This window comes from Coffea arabica, chromosome 9c (assembly GCF_036785885.1).
Source record: "Coffea arabica cultivar ET-39 chromosome 9c, Coffea Arabica ET-39 HiFi, whole genome shotgun sequence".
Taxonomy (NCBI): domain Eukaryota; kingdom Viridiplantae; phylum Streptophyta; class Magnoliopsida; order Gentianales; family Rubiaceae; genus Coffea; species Coffea arabica.
Window position 1 is genome coordinate 3217616 of NC_092326.1, and position 22125 is coordinate 3239740.

General features: G+C 37.4%; 1 pseudogene; it reads right to left on the reverse strand.

Annotated features, from left to right (window-relative positions):
- Positions 1 to 403: 403 nt before the first annotated feature.
- LOC113701996 (oxoglutarate-dependent flavonoid 7-O-demethylase 1-like) lies at positions 404 to 15221 on the reverse strand (annotated as a pseudogene).
- Between the last annotated feature and the right edge of the window lie 6904 nt (positions 15222 to 22125).

The window sequence follows — 22125 nt, forward strand, 5'->3', positions numbered from 1 at the left end:
TTTGCAGTTATTATGCCCAAGTTTTTTCAATATAAGACCTTTTCATCCATATATTTTATACTTTTTTTCACTTTATAAAGATACGTGTTCTATTAAAGTAGTCAATATTCTATCAATAAACAAATTCGCTTAACTCTGACAAAGTAGCCAAAGTTAGAAGTTTAGGCACAAATTTGTCAAAAATTAAATTTTGGGATGAAAGCTACACTTTGACCTTGCCTCGTTTTCTGAGCGGTGCAAGTTGATAATTAGTCTTACACATCAACCTAGTGTCGGCATACTAATCATAATCGGAAAGATTATCTCTTGAATCCTATTAAAATATGGGATGGACATTCTAATTTCCATATATGTTCATAATTGTAGAAACCAATTTGAAAATATCTCATAGGGAGGCCAAAAACTAGATAGATGTTGTAATTATATATATAAACAGGAAAGCAATTTGAAGAGATTGTTCATATTCACATTGCATCTTGGGAGAAAGGATTTTGAGCATGATTACCTCTAAAATGTCTCCAACATTGACTATGAATGCATTAGGAAGTGGTACAACAGGAACCCAAGGTCCAGCCTTTTTGATTTGGAGGCCTTCCACTTCATTAGCTTGAAGCACTATGGTAAGCCCAGTAGCATCAGAGTGGGGGCTAAGCCCCATCACTAGCTCAGGTTGGGGACACGGAGGATAATTGCCCATCCTCATTGATTGCATCCCTTCTTGAAAAAAGCATTGTCATATCTTCAAGCTTCATTCCTAATGCTTTTCTCATTTGCTCAAGGACCTTGATGGCAAGGATTTTCAATTCCCTTGAGTACTGGTCTGGAGTTTCTCTACACTGTTAAAAAAAATGTAAATAAAAAGTAAAGAATATCCAATATGTAATAACAATGCACAATGCTTTAGATGTTAACTAATTTTTGATGCATGCAAGGATGGATGTTTTATCATCATCTCACGGTGACATGGCTTATTAATTTTCCTTATAAAGACAATTAAGAAGGTAAGATTTAAGAAAGGGATAATTTCATAAACCTTCCCTAAGATTTTTAACAATTTCGTTGAGCTCCCTTAAGGTTTCAAAAATTACACATACCTTCCCTAATTTGACACTTTTGGTAACCAAACCTTAGACTTGGTTAAAATTTTTAATGAATATCCTAAAATACCCTCAACTTATAACGTTTGAATTACTTTCCAGAACAATCATAATATATTTAATACAAATATACAAAAAGAGTGTGAAGTTTTTAACAACATATTTATTATTTGATAAGCAAAGATGACAATAGTTCTATCACTATGATAAACTACTTTCAATGGTGATTTACCAGGGTATGTAATTTTTAATTTGAAAAAGAAAATACCGTCATAATTCTTTTAAAGTTTGTAGAATTTTGGATCGGTGGAACTATCATAGCTTGGTAGCAATTTTGGGTTTTTTTTTTTGAGTTAATGTTGCTTTTGGTACCAAAAACAATCAGCAAGTAAAAATTAGATCACATTCAAAGTCATAAAAATGTCACTAGTAAAACATTTATGCTATCAATGTTTATATTTTATGGTTTTATTGGCAAAAATATATGACAGGTGCCGAACCTGTGCAATAATAATAAATTAATCCTAACTACCACCTGAAACAGCTAGTAATCAATTCGAGTACTGGAGCAGGGACTCTAGGTGTGCAATGGGTTACTTGATTCACCCTGTTCCCGAAGAGTTTGCTTAATCAGATATACCTGAATAAATTATTTAACTGAACTCCATAACTAGTAGACAGTGGTAAGCAGGGTCGTCTCCCCAGGGACTGGAGAGATATTTGTTTCTTTTCAAATCAAGATTAATGGGGGGGGTTTGGTATCAAAAGCCAACTGAACAAATTAAATGCAGAAAATAATTAATTAAAAGAAATAACTAAGAGAAACTCTAGCCAAGGGTATACTTCAGAAATGGTTCATGCACTGATCATTGATGCAAAAATAATTCCAACCTTTATTAATAGATTGGTTCTAGTTGTCTCGCACGCGCTAAACAACCAACCCTTCCTTAATTTATCGATAGCTAAGGTACGACCGTTAGCTATTTCTCTAACCCAAAAACAACCCTAGGTACGACCGTAGGATTCAATTTCTAGATTGCATTAGTAATTAGAAAGGCCCAATCCTGACTAACAAACACGCTACGAGGGTTCATTCAAGCCAGATCAAACATTCCCCTGACACAAATCCAATTGTGCCAGTTGCTACTGGAATAGAAATAACGAACAATTACGGATTCAATTACCCCTATATAGCAAAATAGCCTATATAAACAATTAATTATTGCGCACTAATCAATCATATATAAGGCTATAACAATTAGAAATCGGAAATATATAAATATTAATAAATGGAGGGAATAGTTAAAATAAATTCGATCTCACAGTAATTGCTGAACCAAATCGTCAGTAGTTCCCTTGACTAGAATTAGGGGTTTAGTTCCCCATTAGTGAACAGGCCGCGCGTACAGGGTTGGAAGAAGCCATCGATTCCTTAATCACAGCAAACGCAAGAAATTAGCTCTCGTTCAATCCCTCTCAATTTAATTTGGTCAAAGCCAAAATGGAAGGCAATGTCCAGAAGTCCACAACTGCGGCCTTCTTTGCTTTCTTTCTTATTGCAAGTGGTCAACAATGGTGGCCCATATTGGTCCCTCACAAAACAAACGTACGAGAGAAAGGTTTCAATTGCGTCTTATTGTTCTTCCAATTTCGGTCAACCAGCCATGGAAGAGTCAATAATGGAGGCTCTTGTCTCCTCTGATTTCTCAACAAACGTACGAGAGGAAAGGTTTCAATTGCCTGATGTAATGCAATTTCAAAGCCTCCAATACCTCAGTCAACCAAAAAGATCAAAAAGCAATACAAGAGTCTAGCCCGAAGAACTTCTATCCTCGCCGCCTTACAAAGCTGCGGCCACTCAGTTCCTTTTCAACCCAAAAGACAAGACTCCCTCCAAATATAATAAAATAAAACCTATTACAATTAGGTTTCTTCAGCTTCTCAAGAGGGCCCCACGTACGATGAATCTTCTAAAAGTTGAATTTAAACACTTTTCGGCACCCATTCCTGCAATTAACACCCAAAACAGAATATTAGTAAAATCCACCCAATTAACGAAAATATTCAGTCAATTAATTATGCAATAACGCCCAAAATACCCACTAAAATGCCACCTATCATTCTCCCCCACACCTGAACTATGTTTGCCCTCAAGCATAATTAACTCAGAAGTACAATCAAGATGCTAAGCAAATCACAGCAGTTCACACCAAGAACGGCATTCCAAGTTCCTCAATAACCTTATCGAAATCAGAATATACCAAATCAACACTACTCGCAGTTCAAAATGCACTCATTCACTCCAAAGTGTATATGAAATGTATATAAGATGGCTCTCAAAACAACACAATAGAATGAAACTACCATACGCTTGCTCATATATCATATCTCCACCACTTACTCATGAATTTAAATGCAGCAGTCAAGGGACTTGCAAGGTTGTAATGGGGCTAGGGTGAAAAGGTAGGATTGAAAAGGAGTCAAGAGGGTGTAAAAGTATAAAGGAAGTGCTCAGAAATTCATTACACGGATTCTTGTACATTTGAAATTTGAAGGCATCTCAACAACCACACAAATGCAGTGAATTAGCACTTGCCGCAACCTTCGCCTTTTCTCCTTTTTCATTCATCTACTTCCCCTCTTTTTTCTTTTTTTCCTTTTCTTTTTTTTTCTTTTGCTTTTTTCCTTGCAATACTCCCAATCAGCACCCTAAAAGTCAACTTTACTTGCTGGTTTCCTGCACTTTGTCTTTTTTTTTTCTTTTTTTTTTTTTATACATAAGTGGGTGTAATGCCCTTCGAATAATACTCCAAAAGTCTGTATAATGAAATCAACGCACTTCTTCACACGAGGTTCAAAAAGAAAGTCTAAAAAGAGGTTTCACGGCTAAGAGCTGGGGTCTCAAGCAAAGAACAGGGGGTTAAGGCTCAACTTGGCTCCCTAATGGTAGTAAATAATCCAAGGGCTGGTTTCGAGAAAGTCCAAAAATGGCTCATTCCTAGGTGCCCTATCATTTCAATGCATTAAACTCATTAAAATGTGGTCTTGACATGCATAACCGAGCAAGTTCTAGAATGACAGACCATGTGCAATAACCACTCAAACAAACGAAAAATTAGGCCCAAAAATCGCACAAGTGGTCAAATTTATGTCAAATTCAGCATATTCATCAATCAATTCGTCATCAAGGAAAGTAGAACACCCCATGGCATGAACTTGCTACGTACGCTCATATCTCAATTGCATTCATCACAGTTTAAAGAAAGGAACTACGAAGGCAAGGGAAAAATTTAAGCAGACAACTAAAAACACAACCAAAACATAGTTAACCCTCCCCCACACCTAAACCTTACATTGCCCTCAATGTAAGCAAAGTAAGACCAAATCAGAGGTATTGGGGCAACGACACTTCCCTTAAAACGGAGGAGGGCAGAAATGAATCATGGCTGCGGAGGAAAAGGCGGGCGGAAGCCCACGTGATGGAGATACTGCGCTATGTTCTGGGCCACCCCGCCCATTTGGCGCTCCATCCGATCCATACGAGTGTCCATGTGCTGCATCGGGAACCGGAGGGACGCTAGCTGGCTGTCGACGGAGGAAGATGGTGGAGGTGCCGAAGAAGACGGCCCGGGAGCATCCGTGGACGGACCACCAGCCTCAGTCGCAGTGGATTTGGAAGCTTTGCGCTTCGGAGGGACGGAGATTGGCCCCGGGAGGGCAAACTGGAAAGCACCATTAACCTGTCTCACAAGACCCATTTTCTCCAAACAAACCAAATCAAGGGGCTCCATAATACAAGCACGATGTAAGTTATGATTATTCAAGTCCAGAACCCCAAGATTCACAGCTAACTGAGTGATAAAGGAGCCTAAGATTAATGGCTTATTTTTCTTACTTAGCACAGTTCGGAGGTGGAGGGCAAACCAGTTACCCAAATTGACCCTAGTCCGAGTGACCATGCACCAAACGAAAAAGAACTCGGGCTTGGTCAGAGTACCGGAGCTATCCTTCCTACCTGAGAAAGTATAAGCCATGAATCTATGTAGATAACGATAGGCGGCGCTCTTAAGATAAGAAGCCTTAGATTGACTGGGGTCATAGCATTGCTGGTCAACTGACAACCACTCCAATAATCAAGGTAATGAGAGAAAAATGGCTCTATATATTCGCACGCACTGTGCATATACTCCTCACTCTGGGAGTAAGGAATATCAATAAACCCAAGAGCCAAATTAAACTCAGTGATAGATTGGTTGAACTCTCTACCCATTAATCGATACCTCACAACCCCAGGAGTGGTAACGGAGAATTCATCAGGAATATTAAATTCAAAGGTAGCATAGAATTCCCACGTGAGTTCAGTAAAAGCAGGTTGATTTATAGAAGCATAGCGGGCCCAACCTACATTAGTCAAGTGTTGTGTGACCTCATCCCTCAGGTTTAGCAAATCAAGTGTAGGGCCATGGATGTATTTACAAGGAATTATCTTCCTTGTACAAGCCGAGGCTTACCGCTCCTTGTCGGCAGCCCGGGTAAAGATCAAATGACCGTCAAAATGGGCCGGAGAGGAGATATGAACCTCCCTATTCCGTCCAAGGCGGGTACGGGGCTCTCCAGGCCCAGTCGATGGGACAGGTCCCTCTAAGGGGACCGTAGGCTGAGGATATGAAGTGGAAGGTTTATTCTTGCCTTTGGTTTTCGGTTTAGTCATTGGGGATTGGAAAAGAGGGCAGAGTCAAGGTGAAGTTGGGTAAAATGGAGTGGTGGTTAATCAACAAAGCAAAAGGGTCCCCAAACACAGCTCCAAATCAATCCAAAAATCACTTAATTAGACTAACGCAGCAAAATCCCCCCAAAATCTAATTAAAGAAACAACCAGAGTGAAAACTTTCCCCCAATATCTCTGATTGCGCACCAAATTTCACAAATAGATCACAATCAACCACAGATATATCACAGCACCCAAAATCAAACAAGAAATTGAAAATCTGGCCTCAGCTAAGAAAGTAAGAATCTGTCCTCTGCTAAACAAAAATTAAGAATCTGGCCTCAGCTAAGTGACAGGAATTTGAAAAGAAATCACCGGAGTTTATTTTCGACTGTCAGTCAGAGTGGTGGAGAAGAGCAACGCGCATGGCCTTGGCTGGTTCTGGAAGTCGCGCGCCTGGCTGCTGGAGTCGCGCGCCTTGGCTGGTTCTGGAAGTCTGCGCGCGCGGGCTGCTGCTGGGTGCGCAGAGCGGAAACGCGCGGGGCTGGGCTGGAGCTTGCGCGCAGCTGGGCAGCAGGCGTGGTGGCGGCGCGCGAGCTGAGTCGCGCAGGGCAGCGTCGCGCGGTGGAGGTGCAGCGCGCGGCGTGCAGTGCGCTTGGCAGCAGGCGCGGTGGCGGTGCGCTGGGCGGCAGGCGCGATCCGGCGGCGGCGGACAAGGAGAAAAGAAAGAAGAAGAAGAAGAAGAAGAAGAAAGAAAAGGAAGAAGAAAGAAGAAAAGGAAAAGTAGGTCTACGGAAGTTTTTTTTTATTTTTTTTTTGCTTGAACGTGACCACCTGGCGTGGGCACGCTCAACTGCCCTGAAGCCCGCAGAACCTGAGCGAAAATTTCCTCCGTCAGGCGTGACCACCTAGCGTGGGCACGTCTAACTACTATGGAGTTTGCAGAACCTGATCGAAAATTTCTTCCCCTCGAACGTGACCACCTGGCGTGGGCACGTCTAACTGCCATAGAGTCCGCAGAACCTGATCAAAAATTTCCTTCGTCAGGCGTGACCACCCGGCGTGGGCACGTCTAACTACTATGAAGTTCGCAGAACCTGAGCAAAAATTCCTTTTCCTCAGGCGTGACCGCCTGGCGTGGGCACGCCTAACCACTAATCTCCTGCCACAAAACATCAAACCATCAATTGACACTAATACATAACTAAAACTTCAAAAATGCATGAAAACTGAAACAAATAGTCTTGGGTTGCCTCCCAAGTAGCGCCTTTCTTTAATGTCTTTGACTAGACATAGCACCACTCTTTAGTCTAGATGTAATTGAATTTTCCTTGTAATTGGTGGCCCTCCTCCAGGATCCACATGGCCATTGAGTGCAACTTTTTTCCTAAATTTTCTCTCCATTTTTACCTCATGAATTGCTTTCATCCTATAGGACTTGTTCGCAGCAACCTTGAATCTACCCCTACAAGCAAACTTAGAAAATTCTTGCACAGAGGGATTAGTGGTATACATAGCAAACCCAGAATGAGAGTTAACAGGATGTTTCATTGTATCAAAAATGTTAAAGTGGACTATTTCTCCATCAAATTCCATCGTGAGAGTACCCTTACTAACATCAATTTTAGTCTGGGCAGTACTCAAAAATGGTCTTCCTAATATAATGGGTGATGGATTTGGGGCACTTCAATCATCCATGTAAAGCACGTAAAAATCAGCAGGAAAAATTAATCCATCTACTTGCACTAAAACATCCTCAACTATCCCATCCGGATAAGCACATGTACGATCAACCAATTGAATTATTATCCCCGTTTCTTTTAAAGGTCCTAAATTTAGGGAATCATAGATTGACTTAGGCATCACATTAATAGAAGCCCCTAAATCTATCATGATATTTTTGATACTAGAATGGCCAATCTTACAGGGGATAGCAAACATACCTGGATCTCCGCATTTGGGTGGGAGTTTCCTTTGAAGTACAGCTGATACATTCTCTCCTACCATCACTCTTTCATCACCCCTTAGCTTTCTTTTGTTAACGCACAAGTCTTTCAAGAACTTTGCGTACTTGGGTACCTGCTTGATCGCGTCCAATAGGGGGATGTTTACTTGGACTTTGCGGAACACATCCAGGATTTCTTTTTCCTTTTCTGCCCTCTTTGTCTTTTCCAACCTGCAAGGAAAAGGAGCTATATTAGATTTAATAGGGATCGAAGGAATAGATGTTACCTTAGGCTCTTCGCGAATGCGCCCTTCCTCTTCAATCTCCTTTTCTATCTCCTCCTCGCTTTTGCTTTTCGAATTTTTCACTTTAGGCCCTTCCAACTCCTTACCACTCCTTAGCGTCATGGCGCTTACATTCCTGGGATTTTCCTCGGGCTGCGATGGCAGTTTCCCATAAACGTGGGACTCCAAGCGGTTAATGGCAGTTGCCAGTTGGCTTATTCGAGCGTCTTGGTCCTTCTTGTCCGCTTTGATCTCCTGATGAAGGCTTTTGATTAGGTCCTCCAAGGAGCTTCCTGAATTGGAGGATGAGGGTTGAGATTTTGGTTGCCAAGGCTGGTGGAATCCTGGTGGACGATTCGGGAATGAACCTTGTTGCCTGTTCCCATAACTGAGGTTGGGATGGTCTCTCCAACCGGGGTTGTATGTGTTGGAATACGGGTCATACTGCTTGCGGGGCGCGGGCACGCCTCCGGCCATATTTACCTGTTCCGCCCCGTCCTCTTGCAAAATGGGGCACAAATCCGTGCGGTGGTCCATGCTAGTACAGATTCCACACACCTTTGCTCGCGGTGTGTCTCTCATGGCCAATTGCCTGACAGCAGACGTCAACTCTGACAGTTGCTGCTGGATGGATGACGTCTCTGCCTCATTGACTCTATGGGTAGGATTGCTATCACGGAAGCCGAACTGCTGAGAGTTTTCTGCCATGGCTTCAATAAGGTCCCACGCTTCCCTCGGTGTCTTGTTCGCCAGGGCTCCTCCACTCGCAGCGTCAATAATACTCCTGTCAGTTGACTGGAGTCCCTCATAGAAGTACTGGATCAACAGTTGTTCACCAATCTGATGCTGTGGGCATCTAGCGCACAACTTGGTGAACCTTTCTCAAAAATCGTACAATGACTCCCCGGAGTATTGCTTGATGCTGCAAATCTCCTTCCTCAAACTTGCAGCCCGGGATGCGGGGAAAAATTTCTCCAGGAATTTCTTTTTCAATTGTGCCCATGTGGTGATACTACCTGCAGGCAGGTAGTATAACCAATCCTTCGCTGCATCCTTGAGAGAGAAGGGGAAGGCCCTCAGTCTTATTTGCTCCTCAGTGACCCCAGGAGGTTTCATGCTAGAGCAAACTACTTCGAATTCCTGGACATGTTTGTGGGGTTCTTCACCAGAAAGACCATGGAACGAAGGCAGGAGCTGAATCAACCCCGATTTCAGCTCGAAAGAGGTATTTTCAGCCAAAGTTGGGAACGTGATGCATAAGGGCTGATGAGTCAGGTTTGGGGTAGCCAACTCCCTTAATGTCTGAGTGTTGGCCATGCTAAATTCGTCTTCTGTTGACTCGTTTGCAGTAGATAAATGCCTTTCTTTTTGTCTCTTGGTCTCTTGCCTCCGCCTACGCGCTGCCTTCTCAACCTCAGGATCGTATACCAAGTCACCTGTGCGAGAAGAACGGGGCATAAACTAGCAAAAGTACCAAGAAAAAGAAAAATAAAATAAAACAAAATAAAAACTGAATTAAAAAAGAAACGAATAATTCAAACGCCAAGTCCCCGGCAACGGCGCCAAAAATTGACAGGTGCCGAACCTGTGCAATAATAATAAATTAATCCTAACTACCACCTGAAACAGCTAGTAATCAATTCGAGTACTGGAGCAGGGACTCTAGGTGTGCAATGGGTTACTTGATTCACCCTGTTCCCGAAGAGTTTGCTTAATCCGATATACCTGAATAAATTATTTAACTGAACTCCCTAACTAGTAGACAGTGGTAAGCAGGGTCGTCTCCCCAGGGACTGGAGAGATATTTGTTTCTTTTCAAATCAAGATTAATGGGGGGTTTTGGTATCAAAAGCCAACTGAACAAATTAAATGCAGAAAATAATTAATTAAAAGAAATAACTAAGAGAAACTCTAGCCAAGGGTATACTTCAGAAATGGTTCATGCACTGATCATTGATGCAAAAATAATTCCAACCTTTATTAATAGATTGGTTCTAGTTGTCTCGCACGCGCTAAACAACCAACCCTTCCTTAATTTATCGATAGCTAAGGTACGACCGTTAGCTATTTCTCTAACCCAAAAACAACCCTAGGTACGACCGTAGGATTCAATTTCTAGATTGCATTAGTAATTAGAAAGGCCCAATCCTGACTAACAAACACGCTACGAGGGTTCATTCAAGCCAGATCAAACATTCCCCTGACACAAATCCAATTGTGCCAGTTGCTACTGGAATAAAAATAACGAACAATTACGGATTCAATTACCCCTATATAGCAAAATAGCCTATATAAACAATTAATTATTGTGCACTAATCAATCATATATAAGGCTATAACAATTAGAAACCGGAAATATATAAATATTAATAAATGGAGGGAATAGTTAAAATAAATTCGATCTCACAGTAATTGCTAAACCAAATCGTCAGTAGTTCCCTTGACTAGAATTAGGGGTTTAGTTCCCCATTAGTGAACAGGCCGCGCGTACAGGGTTGGAAGAAGCCATCGATTCCTTAATCACAGCAAACGCAAGAAATTAGCTCTCGTTCAATCCCTCTCAATTTAATTTGGTCAAAGCCAAAATGGAAGGCAATGTCCAGAAGTCCACAACTGCGGCCTTCTTTGCTTTCTTTCTTATTGCAAGTGGTCAACAATGGTGGCCCATATTGGTCCCTCACAAAACAAACGTACGAGAGAAAGGTTTCAATTGCGTCTTATTGTTCTTCCAATTTCGGTCAACCAGCCATGGAAGAGTCAATAATGGAGGCTCTTGTCTCTTCTGATTTCTCAACAAACGTACGAGAGGAAAGGTTTCAATTGCCTGATGTAATGCAATTTCAAAGCCTTCAATACCTCAGTCAACCAAAAAGATCAAAAAGCAATACAAGAGTCTAGCCCGAAGAACTTCTATCCTCGCCGCCTTACAAAGCTGCAGCCACTCAGTTCCTTTTCAACCCAAAAGACAAGACTCCCTCCAAATATAATAAAATAAAACCTATTACAATTAGGTTTCTTCAGCTTCTCAAGAGGGCCCCACGTACGATGAATTTTCTAAAAGTTGAATTTAAACACTTTTCGGCACTCATTCCTGCAATTAGCACCCAAAACAGAATATTAGTAAAATCCACCCAATTAACGAAAATATTCAGTCAATTAATTATGCAATAACGCCCAAAATACCCACTAAAATGCCACCTATCAATATAAAAAGGGGAAATAAGAATAGAAAAAGAAAAGGAAAATAATTATTAATACCATTATTTGTAAAAGTATATCTAACAAGAGAGTTTTATTAAAATGTTAAAACTAATATTAGCATTTTATGTGGGCAAAGGAGGTAAATGTTATTTTTATAACCTCGAAGGAGCTCAATGAAATTATCAGAAACCTGAGGAGAGGTTTCTGAAATTGTCCCTTTAAGAAAAGCAAGTGAGGATATATTTTCCTGTATGTGTGAGAGAGAGACATGATATAATTTATTTTATGTCAATCGTCATGATCTACTCTATTCATACTCTAACCTATTCTAGGAGGAGACCCAACTGAATCTATTGGGGAACCGACGAGGATTGTATCACCATCGGATCAAGTTATTTCTACTCTAATCTATTTTAGGAGAAAGCTCAACTGAATCCATTAAAAAACCGACGGGAATTGAATCACCATTGAGTCAAACGTACACACTCATATGGATTTGAGAAAATCACATATAGTAGCAAAGTGATGGGGGGTAAGATTTGAATCTTTAATCTCGCACTCCGCTAAGACTTCAAGTCATTGGGTGGCCAATAGCCATATGATTAAAAGAAGAGAAATGTTGGAAAACCATTAAGAATGCCTCCAAGGTAAAAAAAATAAGAAGAAAAGGCCCATCATGTGGAGACTTTAAGAGAGATAATGATCAAAATATTCAATCCTTAGGACACTTGGCGGCTGATAAGCTGTCTTTTTTTTTTTCTTTCTTTGAAGGAGTGGCTGATAAGCTGTCTTGATCATTACACATGGAATTTTATTGAAGGGATAGCATTCGATGTTTCATGTTGTACGTCAGCCCCTACGACAGTACGACTTCCAAATAAATGCATTTGCATAATAAAATATATATATATATATATTACGTACACTCGAATATTCTCTGCTATAATTTTTGATGTAATAGCATTTGGATTTATTATTGCCTCCTCGGTTTCAATTATATGTAAAAGCTTTTTTCTGTTAACCAATTATATGTTTAGTTTTGGTGGGCTACCCACCAGCACTATCAAAATTTTTTTTTCTGAATAAAGCATTTTAGTCATCAATGGAATACTTTTTATAAACAAATTGTGACCTAGAATAAAGAATAATTGAGTGGTTATCGTCTTTTTTACCCCTCAACAACTAATGGGACATATATTATTATTTTTTTCGACAAAACAAAATTCACAAACAGTGATTAAGATGCTGCATAACCATTATCTACATCTTTCTTTATTTACTGTTCTCTAAGATTTAAGACAAAGTACTTAATTACCTCATCAAGTCCTTTATTACTTTGCTTATTAGAAGGGAATTATATAGTTCAAGTCCTTTATTTCAGTGATGAAGATTTATTGCGTACTTCCGTCTACCAATTAATCCCTGATTTCCATAAAATAAAATCAATGCAGTATTTGTAATCTATCGATTTCCCCTCTCTTAATTTTCCCAAGTCTCTAATTGCAACCCTTAATTCATAAACTTCCATGCAATGTTGGTATTGCAAAGATAATCGACATTGCCACTGTAGAAATAAAGGAGCAGAGGAGATAAGGAATAAATTAGCAAGCGGTAGTATATAAAGAACCAAATTAACCACCACTGCTATAATAAAGGACCAAAATGTTCATATTTCCATCAATTAAAATACATGAAAGAATCAAACCACCACACTTAAATAATGTCTCTTATTGTAAATCCAGTTTATAAATCATAAAAATCATCATTATATCTCTTTACAATTTCAATTCTAGACTTTCAGTTTCTTTATATATATCAAGACGTTGACAATTTATGTAAAAGAAAATAGAAAGATTACAGGTACGGTGATTTGCAAAGTTATAGATTGCTACTAACCACTTATTTTCTTAAACTATTACTAGTCTATGATCATCTTATCCCTAGCTTTTAAGTATTTTCACCCACAAAATTTTAAAATTTTAGACAAGTGTAGAGAATTTTAGACGCTTATGACTTTCCAAAATTATACTCTATGTTTTCAGAACCGGACCGGGTATCGACTCGGTCAAACTCAGAGATCAAGGGTCAATGGGTTGAACTGGGTTCGATAGGGATTGAACCGGATGACGTCATAAATTAAAATTATTTAAAAATTAAAATATTATATGTAAAATACCTAATAACATGTTAATATTAATAAAGGTATATTCATATATATTTCATGTTTCAAATATATTTAACAAGAAAATACAAAGAAATTAGAACAATCAAGTAGCAATTTATATTATTTAATGAGCATTAACAAGTTTAGAATTAAAATTATGGACTTAATTGAAAAATAACACCAAACTTTAAGAAAATATTGATAAAGTATGAAATATTTGAGGTATATTAATAATTTTTAACAATCTAGGGGTCAAAACATAATATTAAAAAAGTTTGAGTTTTTTTTTTAAAATGCTGATTGCACCAGAAAATCCAGTTTTTTCCCGGTCAAACCCAGATTTGACCGGGTTTTTACTTACCCGATTTTTTAGCATAACTCGGTCGGTCTGACCAATCGAACCGGCCGGTCCGGTCGGAGTTTTAAAACACACGTTATACTGTGTGTGATGTTACTATAGCCCTCGTGTATTTGACAACACAATTCATCATTTAAACTTAATGTATTTAGATCTTAATATATTCAGATACATTTGATAACCAAAAATTAAACATCTGAATTAATTAAGTGTCATTAAATTTTTTAAGCAAAACTTGCTATAAAAAATAAGTGATAAACTTTTCACTTATCACCGAATGTGATGTACACTCAAATGTATTTGATTTAATACTTAATAATTCAATAACTTAATGAATTCAGATTTTAGATTTCAGTTTTCAAACTTCAATTTTATCAAATGCATCCTAAATACAATGATATGAATGTGTGTGCAAATTTTCTTGTACCTGAATGGAAGAGGAAGGTTGGGAAGTAAATGAGGTTTTCTCAAGTGAGTTGGCAGAGTGACCATGTAAAACATGTCAGCCCAGTCAAGTTTTTGTTCCTCAGATACATCAAAGGCCTGTCCATATCCTTCTACATCGCCCGGTTCTTGGGCAAATCTCTTCTTCTCTTCAATCGTCAAATTGAAAAACTTTTGCATCTCTAGTTTCAGTTTGTCCACTCCTGAAGAGCTCACTCTATGATTAATCAGCTGGTGACAAGTTGTACAGTCACTAAGTATCTGGTGCTGACTATTATAATACTTCTCCATTTTAACAGCGGGCATGTATATCCATTTAAATTAGATGATTGTCCTTGTATAACAATTCAAAGAAGATCCTAGGAAAAGTAGGAAAGAAAAGGAGATCACTCCTATTACATTCTAGTCATGCATTATGTACTACTACTAGAGAAAACCAAATGAGTTCATATACAATATATTAGGGTAGGCATGCTTGCTTTTGACATAAAATTTCTGGATAATTACAAGAAAAGAAATATTTCAATATGAAAAAAATAACTTGTGGCAAGATATATCATTTACCTACAGTCCTGAAAAGTCATAGTTATTAACATAATAAATATTGCAGAATTATTTTATTCCCTTGAAAGTAAGTTAAAGTTGTGGTAAAAACCAAATTGAAATGACTAGTAGATTTTGAGCAAATACTATTACAATCAGACTCCCTTATTAGGCCAACAACAATACCTAATATATGCATATACAAATACAAAATGACAAACCTGGAAGAAGCCCCATTCTTTGCAGGCAAAATGCAACTTTTCAAGCTCTGGATTCACTGATTCATCCGAAAGCAACCTTTGCATGTCAATTACTGGGATTTCCTCTGTGGAGACCCCATGAAGTTTGGTTGGATCAGGTCGTATGTATCGGGGTGGAACTGATGCAAATTTCTCCTTAGCCAACATAGGGTACTTTTAGAGAGCTTCCCAAATTTATCATACCAGATTCCATGTTTGTGGTTTGTGTAAATCTCTACCTATATATATATATATATATATATATATATATATATAAACACGTAGCTCCAAGTTGCAATTGATATCAATTCATGGAACGTCATGGAGTGATGTATTCCTTTATCAATTTGTATGAGTGTCAATTGTACTACAAAATGTAACCTTAAAGTCTTCATGGAACGTCTCTGGAGTGATGTATTCCTTTATCAATTTGTATCAAAATTGGATTAGTCCATCTCCAAAAATTGATGACTTACAAAATAGGATCCACATACTTTGCTACGCAGATGAGCTTGCGATTGTTCATTATTAAAGTAGACAACATCAGCCTAAAGAGAGCACATCAGTGCCTAGCCTGTCACAAAATATCAGTGTCAATTGTACTACAAAATGTAACTACTAACACAAATATTTAACCATTAAGACATTGAAAATACAAATAATAATAACGTACCTAATAATACAGCAAGTTTTATCACTTATTAAAAATTGTGTCTCAAAATCAATCTCATCTAGCGAGCGTTCGGACTAAAACTATTTAAACCATCAATTGCAATTGCTCTATCAATAGTAGAGAATCATCATCCAATTTGAGACATTTCCCAAACTACGTATATACAAAATATGTCGTTTGGAATTTTGCACTTCAACTATAAATGGATTGGTTTTAGGATAGAATTTTAAATTTAATAAAATATTACCCATGTAGTTGTTTTGCTTCTAAAATGACTCGTATACATCAGAGGTGTTAAGTTCATGAGTAAAAAGATTACGTCCCACATTGATCCGAGAGATGGAGAAAGAGTGGTTAATATGTAAGTAAGAACCCAAGACCTAATGATTTAATCTTTTGGATCAAAGTTGGGTTCCTAACTTCCATATTAGACTCTTTAATGGGCTCTCTCGAGATGTTTTCCTCTATCAAGAATTGGTTTCATACCAAAGCAAAAGGTTCGTAAGTCTAACTATTATTGTAAATAAGCTAGACAGATTACCTGTTGTTCAATAGTTTTGTATCCATACTTCGTATAAGACATAATGCACTTGTTTGTTACTTTCAAAAGATTTTCATGTAGGAATTTTTTGTTTCGAGGAAAAGGGATAATTGTAAACTAATTTCCGAATGACAATAGCGAATGGATAGTTACTTAACTGGCATCAATAGTTTAAGTCTCGGGATCGATCCCCTGCAAAGACAAGTACTAATTCTACACACAAAGGCTACAATCTTTAGAAACATTACAATTCTTTTGCGTTTGCTAAAAGTTGTCCCTTCCCACTCTCATGCCTTATACAAAGCAATAGTATGTACCAATCTCTCTCTTTGCGTACTCAATACTCATGCGAACATGTGTATGTGCATGTGTACGTGCCAGCAGGCATAAAAGGGTAAAAGAGAGAGGCTCGTGTGTTTATAAATAAATGTGTGTGTATGTGTGAATGCGCATGCGAGAAAGCATAAAAGGGTAAAATTCAATATTTTGCTCCAAAGTCCACACAAGACAAAATAATACATTTTCTCCTCACTAATTCAATTGGACCAATAACTATAGGAAACCTTCGATTTTTTCTAATGCCATGTAATCCCACAAATAGATGCCATCATGTGGATGTCAACACATGAAAAATTGTTTTTAGACTCGGACTGAGTATCAACTCGGTCGAATTCAGGAGTCAGGGGTTAATGGGTTCGATCGGAGTTAAATCAGATAACATCATAAATAAAAATTATTTAAAAATTTAAATATTGTATGTAAAATACTTAAGCACATGTTAATATTAATAAATGTATATTCATATATATTTGATGTTCAAATATATTTAACAAGAAAATACAAACAAATTAGAATGATCAAGTAGCAATTTATATTATTTAATGAACATTAACAAGTTTAGAATTAAAATTATGGACTTGATTGAAAAATAACACCAAACTTTAGGACAATATTTATAAAGTATGAAATATTTGAGATATATTAATAATTTTTAACAACCTAGGGTTCAAAACATAATACTGAAAATGCTTTGACTTTTTCAAAAAAAAAAAAAAACTTTGACACCAATAGATTCTTCCAGTTTTTCTGGTCAAACTCAATCAAATCTGATTTTTGATCGAATTTCTATCTATCCAATTTTTTAGGATAACTCAGACTAGACACTTGATCGATTTTCAGTTTGATCGATCGAACCAACAGGTCCGATCCAAGTTTAAAAACACAGATGAAAAACACACGAAGAGATAATGCTCTTAGAAGTGATACTTCAGAGGTCTAGCTCATTTGGTCCATGGACCGGATGAGGTTGGACAAGTGTATTAGGAATATATCATAAAAGGGCTTCGTTGCATTTTGGGCTATATTAAACTAAGATTGGGAACTGAAATTGTCTTTTCGTATTGCCACATAGATCGGATATTCAAGTTGAATGTCTCAAAAAAAAAAAAGTTGAATGAATCATTGGACATCATTTTCGTGATTTTAATAATGGCTTAAGTCAAAAGACATGTAGAATGCTGACTTGGCAAGACTTTTTTTTTTTAGCCTCTTCTATTTTTTTCGTTTGCGAATGGAAACCCTCACTATCACAAATTATTACATAGACCCTGCCACTTAGACAGACCTTTGGCCGGTAACCCTCCCAAGTGCAATGGACGTGGCTAGGCTTGTCAATGGGTCGGGGTTCTGATCGAAACTGAAAATTTTGAACCCAACCCGTTTTTATGTAGTAAATCAAGACCCGACTCGTATACCCAACAGGTCTTGATCTGAGAGTTTTGGAATTGGATTCGGCAGGCTGTGGGTCGGATCTAGGTCTATTCGAAAAAAAAATTCAAATTTAAACATTTTAAAATTAAATCCAAATCCAATCATAAATCCGTCTCCAAAATTAAACAAATAAAATTACAAAACTAAATCACAAATAACTCAATAGTCAATACAAAACTAACCACAAATCAATCTACAAAATCATTACTAAATTGTTAATTAGGTAAAAGAATGTATTTAGAAATATTTATATTTTTTAATTATTAATATATTGTTTGGATCCGGGTTGGAATCCTATATTCCATATCCAACCTATTTTTTGTTAGAATAAACGGATCCGGGTATCGGAATTACTTCTCAACCCATATTCGGAAAAAATTATCGGGCCTGAGCCGAGTTCGGATCCAAATCTGACCCATTGACACCCCTAGAGGCGGGCAACCTAGGCCATGGGCTTTTTCTATCACCCATTGGCCCCATTTAGATAAGTAGGGAAGACTTTTTTTTTTTTTTTTTTATAATAGGGCACAAATAAGAAACAAAAGCAATTTTAACACATATAAAAGTATTTGGGAAGAGAAGGAGAATAAATATACAAACAAACATTTAACTATTTATTAACTCAAAACTCAATCATAGCAATATCAAATTGTAACTTTTCGCTTACGACAACTTACGAATCTAAACTATGAGACCTTCCCTCAAATTTACTCTCAAAACTCGACTCTATTTTTCAAGTAATAATCCACTACTCTAGTAGTATTTATGCATTGTTAAACTTATTAAACAAATATAATTATAAATCGAAACTTATTTGGAACTGATTTGAAATCTCCTAAACCAATATGGGAACTAAACAAACAAGACACAAAAACAAGAAACTAGAAGAATTAGAAAACTAAGTACTAAGATAGTTGGGTTTAATTTCCTTTATTGCCTTCCTTAAACCATGCTCGTTATTGTGCTCACTCCAATGTCATTTCGAACTTGAATCTCTATGAAAAACTCAGTTGCAGTAGACACAACATTTAACTCCAACTTATGATTGATTTTTAGTTTCATCTTTACACGTAACAGTGGTCGAAACTTATACTTTTTAAACAATTTCTTACCTTGATCACTTATGTCAAAAAAGTTAAACATGTTCATCCAAACTCCATTCATTACTCCACATCACCAAGAAAATTTCCCAACACTAGAAAATCATAGTTGCCACCTCCAATGTTTTTAACATCACCATATTTTTCCTTTAATTTTTTCACACTAACAATCGCATCTTTAGCTTCAAAAAATTCATCAACCACAATGAAATAAAAAATTCTCTCTTATCACAATCTTTAGTTACATTTTCCATATCACCAACGACTTCACTTTCTTTCTCCATCACATGTGAAATTTCTTTTTTGGCCACAAATTTTTCATCTTCGTGTGTACCCATAATTTCTACAATTTCTTCTTTCTTTGACTCATAAAAAAAAAATTCTCTTACCTCATCACAAAATTCTTCTCCACCATGACCATAGAAATTCATCAAAATTTTCCAAACCTCCGTTGCTGTATTTACATCTATAAAGTTTTTGGCTACATGCAATTGGACTTGGGTGTTGAGATATTGGAATGCCTTGCAATCTAACTATTTATTCTTCTCTAACTCTTAAACTGCTTGATAATTCGTAGGTTCTATAGGTTCTGTGAACCCCTTTTAGACAAAATCCCAAATTCCAATAGCTTGAAATTTTTTTTCATCATCCAACTCCAAATCTCAAAATCTTTTTTACCATCAAAAATAAAAACATCACAACGTGATGAATAACATTGATCCATGCTTCAATTTCATGAACAAGCCCTAGAATCAAAGTCCAGACCTCTAATACTTTGTAGGAAAATAGCCCATAGGATAAATAATCAAAACAAATCACACAATCGAAGAAATAGCATGGCAGCGAAATATTTATAAACAAACAAACGGAATGGGCTCAAGAAAGAAATGAAGGAAACTAATTCCTAAACTAATATGAAAACTAAACAAACAAGACACCAAAACAAGAAATTAGAAGAATTAGGAAACTAAATACTAAGATAGCTTGGTTTAATTTCCTTCAGTTAGTGAAACTAGTTAGGAAAGGAGTTTGGTAGTCATTCCTTTCTTAGAGTCAATCTTTCCCCCTGCATCTCTTTCTTTTTCTCTCGTTCTAATCATTCCTCATTCTTGAACTAATTCTTTCCTTCTCTAGTTTATTTTTCTCCCAAATCAATACTTAATTTGGACTCCAATGTTTGAGTCCATGATAGTTGTTGGCATGAAGCGGTTGACTCTAGCTGCTTGAATACCCCCTGATCATGGCTGAAACTACTTGTTTTAAGTCTTTGAAGGACCAGGTCAAGAAACAGAAGCAAGGTTGAACAAGGCTCTGGCTTCCATAGGAAATTTTTAGCAGCAGTTAGACTCCATGAATAATTTCCAGCAACATTTTCAAGATGAGTAGGAAAGTAAATGGCAAGAAGATGGAGTCCATGATTCATAATGTGCATCAGAAATTCAGCTCCTCTATGATGGTGATGTCTTGTAAAGACAATCAGAAAGTGATCTGCGAAGAAGAAAATTTTGGGATTCCCACCTCCTAGAAGCAACAGAAGTTACTGTCCACCAATGAGCCTGGAACGACTACTAAGGAGAACTGGAGTAGGATTCCTTTTCCCAGTTACTCTTAAGGTTGAATTACCTATGTTCTTTGGGGATAATCTGTGAGAGCCCGAAAAAAAAAAACCTAATATTTTTCCTAGGGTTATTTCCCCTTTAATTGCGTAATTTTGCATTTTCAGGCTTAGAAATATTTTCTGAGAGGATTTTATGAGCAATTATAGTTTTAAGATGATTTTTTTTAGTATTGGTGAATTTTAGAAAATTAAGAATAAATAGTGGACGTGGGACCCACTAGTGCGAAAAGTTCAGAAAAATTCGGCCAATAAGGTTAAGTTTCGGATACTGTGTAAAATTTATCGGGTGTTAAGGGATAAGTAGAGTGTGTGAAGTGATTGATGTAAGAGAGAAAAGAAGGATAGGAATGCATTTAATAAGGTGCCACGTGTCATTTTCTTATTGGTTGAACTTTTAAGAATTACTATTCATTGTCTTGACTTATTTGACCAAGGGATTAAATATCCAAAATTCACCAAAAAAAAATCACCATTTTTCTCTCTTGTTTGGCCGGCTCTCTCTCTCACTCTTGCAAGAAGGAAAACTTCTCCAATCTTCAAGTTTCTACTAGCAAATCATCTCAATCAAGGCCATAAACAAGATTTCACTCCATAAAAACTTTCCTTCTAGTGCTAGCAAGTTGTTTGGTGAACTTTGTTTGAAGGACTAAGGTGCTCCACATCTTCCTCTCTCTTGTTTCTTGGTAAGTGAAGCTTGAAACACCCTACTACCTTTAATGATGGTTATATGATGCTTAGAAGTGGCATGAGTGTGTGAAAATGTGATTTATTTCTTGATTTGAAGAGTTTTGGTGAAGTTTTTATTTTATTGGGATTTTTTCTGGTTTAATATGATCTTGATGTTGGGGGCTTGTATGATGATTTGCAATGGACTAAAATGGCTCTAGTGGATGTGAAATGTGGTTAAATACAATCAATTTTGGATTTGGTGTGAAATTTGAAAAGTTAGGGTTCTTGAACCCCAATTCTGTCCGGTTTTAGATCACTGGGTTAGAGGCCGAATTAGACTTTTCTCAAAACATGAAAGTTGTAGGTATTGATGTGTTTGAGGTGCCTGTAAAATTTCAGGTCATTTGGATGAGTGTAGAGTGAGTTATGCCGTTTTTACTGTAGCTGTTCTGCTTTGATCAGAATGCGAAAACTGCGATAGTAATTGGACATTTTGACTGGAATTGGTTTGGATTTTGAAGTTGGTGTCTTCTGATGAAATGTAGCTGGATGACTTAGCTAACTTATGCCTTTGGAATTTCGGCATTTGGACTTGTATGGACTGAGATATACCGATTACAGTTTTTGTGTTTTGCGAACCTGTTTTAGGAATTCTGGGTTAGTATTTGGCATTTTCGACCTAGTTAAGCTAGGAACTGGATTGAGTGACCTTCTACATTGTTGTAGCCCTGTTTCATAGCTTCGAAACGGTGGGTCTTACACCCCCATCCG